We start from the raw sequence: 4,717 nt of genomic DNA on the forward strand, positions 1-4,717 counted from the left end.
GGCTCCCCTCATCCAGAAGGCTGGCCTCCTGCTGGCTTGGCTCCCCTCATCCAGAAGGCTGGCCTCCTGCTGGCTTGGCTATCCCTTTGGGAACCTCAACACCTGCTGCTTTGATGGCAATGTCGACCCATCCAGGGTCCCTCCCTCAGGGCCCTGCGATTCCCTGCCATGCCTTGCTATGGAGAGCACTCTCATGGCTAGGGTTTTTACTGGGGAGGAAAGGGTTTATTTCTCTTACACTTCTATACTGTTGTTAATCACCAAAGAAAGCCAGGACAGGAACTCAAGCAGGGCAGGAACCTGGAGACAGGAGCTGAAGCAGATGCCATGGAAGGGTGCTGCTTTCTGCCTTGCTCCTCATGACTTGCTCAGCCTGCTTTCTTATAGAACCCAGGACCACAGTCCAGGGATGGCCCCACACACAACGGGCTGAGCCTTCTCTCCTGATCACTAGTGATAAAATGCCTTACAGCTGGATCTCCTGGAGGCATTTCCTCAGCTGAGGCTCCTTCCTCTCTGGTGACTCAAGTCGACACACAAAACCAGCCAGGACAGGTGCTTGGTTCCTTTGAACTTGGAGTATTCTGTCCATGGCCTTTGATGTATATGCTCCTGCTTTCCCCATAATGCTAAGCTCCTCCCATATGACCCTTGGAAACTTCTTGGTACCCAGCCCCGGCCCCAGGGAACCCTCTGTAGCTGTGAACTCCCTCTCCGTGCCACCATTCTCTCCACTTTGGCCAGCAGTCTGCAGTTCCTTGGGCAGGACACCTGACGGGCATTACTTGTGTGACACAGGCCCAGGCCTGCTGAGATTCTGACTCTCTAGTTCACAGTCCAGTCGTCAGCCTGCTAGCCCCCTCTGACCCAGGCATTTCTGCCATGTTTGTGGTTTGCTTCTTCCTTCTGTGACCAGACCCTCCACACTTGTGCTGCCTTGCAGGCCCGTCCCCTGGCTCAGCTGACCTCTGCCACTTTAAAAGACAGACGTGACTGCAGCATGACAGCTCAGGCTGCCCCGTCCCAGCCTTCTGGCTCTGGGAGTCCCTGATGTCACCTTCATAGTAATGTATTGGGAGTTTGAAGGATGTATTTTGATATTTTATCTGGCCATATGACCTGAGGATATTCTGACACAGCAAAGGTCCACAAAAATTTCACCTTTCAAAATATGCCGCTGGGAAGAGAGATGGTTTGGTGGTTAAAAGCATTAACTGCTCTTCCTGAGAACCCGGTTCTATTCCTAGCCCCCGAGTGGTGGCTCACAAGTGTCCATAACTATACTTTCAGGAGATTAGACACCTTCTTCTGGCTTCCCGGGACACCAGGCAAGCACATTATACACAGACATGCAGTAGATAATAATTTAAAAAGTAAAAATAACAAGGTGGTGATGGCACATGGCTTTAATCCCAGCACCCAGAGGCAGGCAGATCTCTGTGAGTTAGATGCCAATCTGGTCTACAGAGAGCTAATTCCAGGACAGTCAAAGTTATACAAAGAAATTCTGTCTTGAAAATAAATAAATAAGATTTAAAATGGAAAACAAATAATTAAAAATAAATAGGCCAGGCATAGTAACACATGCCTTTAATTCCAGCACTCAGAAGCAGAAGCAAACAGATCTCTAAGTTTGACACCAGCCTGGTCTACAGAGTGAGTCCCCGGCCAGCCACAGCTACATAGTGAGACTCTGTCTCAAAAATAAATAAGAAAATAAACAAACAAAAGACTGTGCCCCAAAACACATCCTCCCTTTCCTGCCCAAAACCCCCTTCCTACTACTACAAAGCTAGTCCAATTCAGACAGGAAAAAAAAAGAGGAACAAAGAGGTCAGGGCATTTCCTTAAGTCTCCATGTTTCTTGCTGTGGTGGTATATGCTGTCCCCAGAGTGAAGCACCTACTTTAAAAAGCCACGTCTGCAAAGAATGAACAAAAACAAAAGCTTAAAAGCCCCTGCCAAAGCAAGCAAGATGGCTTCTCGAGTAGAGAGCTTGCTGTGTGCAAGCACCAGACTTGAGTTTGGTCCCTAGAATCCAAATGTGGAGGAAAGAACAATTTTCAGAGTTGTCCATGTCGCCGGGCAGTGGTGGTGCACGTCTTTAATCCCAGCACATGGGAGGCAGAGGCAGGCCTAGTCTACAGAATGAATTCCAGGATTGCCAGGGCTACACAGAGAGACTCTGTCTTGAAACCAAAATCAAAACAAAACAAAGCTGTTCACACATGTCCAAAGGTAGGCACACACCCGTATACCATGCTTGCCTGCCCCCCCCTCCCTCTCTAATTAAATGTTCTGATCACTGAGATTCTCCTTTAGTTTTGCCCAGGATTGACCGTGACATGAGTTTTAGCCATCTTTTTGTACCTGTGTCTGTTTACCCTGGGTGTCCCACAAATGACCTAAAGTGGCTAAGACAGAGTCAGTGAGCCCCTCTGAAAGATGAAGAGGAGAAAGTACCAGATACAGACTGCAGAGCTTCCCAATGGAAACCTGGGGACAGCCGGCAAGATGAGGAATCTGGGGGTCTCTGTGGCCTTAATGGGCTGCAGAGAGACACGCCATGGGTTAGCTCAGTGCAACTCAGTAGCCAGTCTTGGTTCAAAGTTTGGGAGTCTAACTCCGAATGCTTTATTTTAGGTTTATTTAAGCCCAATTTGGTGAAAACTATTCTGGTGATAATTGACTCAATTCTGCGTGTACAAGAAAGCATTCATAAATCTCCTTGAAGACCATTCGGTTAAAGGTAGATCAGACGTGACTGTGCCGACACTCTTGCTTTTTGTTTGTTTGTTTGTTTTATTTTGTTTTTTAAGATTTATTTATTTATTATGTACACAGTGTTCAGCCTCCATGCCTGCAGGCCAGAAGAGGGCACCAGATCTCCTTACAGATGGTTGTGAGCCACCATGTGGTTGCTGGAAACCGAACTCAGGACCTCCGGAAGGGCAGTCAGTGCTCTTAACCTCTGAGCCATCTCTCCAGCCCCCAAAACTCTTTATAATCCATAAAGCTGCGTTCTGTAGGTTAACTGAGAAAAACAAATTTATGATAAGGATATGATGTTAAAAGCAGTTCCTGGCCACACAGATAGCGCAAAGGTCACCAGACTAGAAAATTCTTCTGCTCCAGCCTTCTGGGTGGAGACCCAGTATAGTATTTCTTCCCTTGAAGAAGCAACACTGCACGTAACATTCCAGGTCTCCCTAGTGCCTAACTGTGAGCACGAAAACCTCTGTGCCTTCAACAGGAGTTCAAGGACTATCCAAGTGTGCCCGGCGCCCCACATGGAAGTCTGAGGAGGAAGAGACAGTCTCACCATTTTAACTTTGCTCTGTAAAGTGTTTATTAATACTGTGAAGAATGGCAGATGCTGAATCTTTATCACGTGATCACACTCAACACAAGCCAGGGCACATCGCCCACCGGAAGCAATGAGAGCAGCAACTCCCCCTGAAGAAGTGAACTATTCGGGCTTTATGATCTTCACGGGTATCAAGATCACAAGTCATAATGACAGAAAATCAGAGAGATATGGAGTGGCCTTCCCCTGTGTGTCTGGCAGGTGCTATCATCTGTGAGGGATCCAATGGGACCTGATGGTCACTGGCATCCGGTTGCAGATTGTGACAACACTCTCAGGACCTGCCTTAGCTGGGCGGTGAGTCTGACTCATGATCTTCTCCCGGCTAGAAAGTACCGGTTGCCCAAAAAGAGTTGGTTTTATATGTTCCGCCTACTTGGGGGTTGTAAGACATGAAGGTGAGAAGAAAAACGGAAAATATGTCTGTCAAGGAGCAGAACACAGACTTGTAGTAAATCATCATGTAGAAGAAAAGAAACGAGAGAACTATGTCTAGGGGCTCAACAGCCTGAAGGGAGAAGCGTTGCCAAGAATCACAATGCGTATGTTTCCACCTGTTGGATTCACATGTAGTGAACCTTTCCAGTCTCCACAATTTGATGTCACCAGTAACAGATTGTTCTTAGCAAAAATTAATCCAGTATCACAATGTCATTTCTTCAGACTCTAGAAGGAGAAACTGGAACCGCTTTGATCCTTCCAAATCTATGACTCTCCCTAGCAAGCAGGAAGAAATTGGACTCTCAAGTGCTGCTCATTCCAGCAAATCAAGGAAAACTTTTTATTGTAAATCCTTATTCTATATTCTGTCAATTATGCTTTAAATAAATGCTGATTGGCAAGTAGCCAGGCAGGAAGTATAGGCAGGACAACCAGACAAGAAGCAGCGGCGGGTCAATGAGGACAGGAGAATTCTGGGAAGAAGGAAGCCCATTCCTCTCCAGTCCTGTCCAGACACCGAAGAAGCAAGATGTGACCTGCCCCGCTGAATAAGGTACTGAGCCACATGGCTAACACAAATGAGAATAATGGGCTAATAATGAGCTATATAAGTTATAAGAGTTAATAAGAAGCCTGAGCTAATGGGCCAATCAGTTTATAACTTTGTAGACCTCTGTGTGGTTTCTTTGGGACTTAATGACTGTGGGAACTGGGCAGGACAGAAAACATCAGTCAACAAATGGCACAGGCCCTCATGTTACATTTGTATGCATTTTAAATGCATGTATTTGAACAATAAAATGGCATGCTGCCCCTGGATAAAAGTGTTCACAGGTCTCCTGAGTTTTGTTTTGATGTAAATGTTACCTGGAAGCAGCTCCTGGCAATGTAGAGGAAGAACCTTACTGG

This window comes from Microtus ochrogaster, linkage group LG9 (assembly GCF_000317375.1).
Source record: "Microtus ochrogaster isolate Prairie Vole_2 linkage group LG9, MicOch1.0, whole genome shotgun sequence".
In the NCBI taxonomy this organism is placed as follows: Eukaryota; Metazoa; Chordata; class Mammalia; order Rodentia; family Cricetidae; genus Microtus; species Microtus ochrogaster.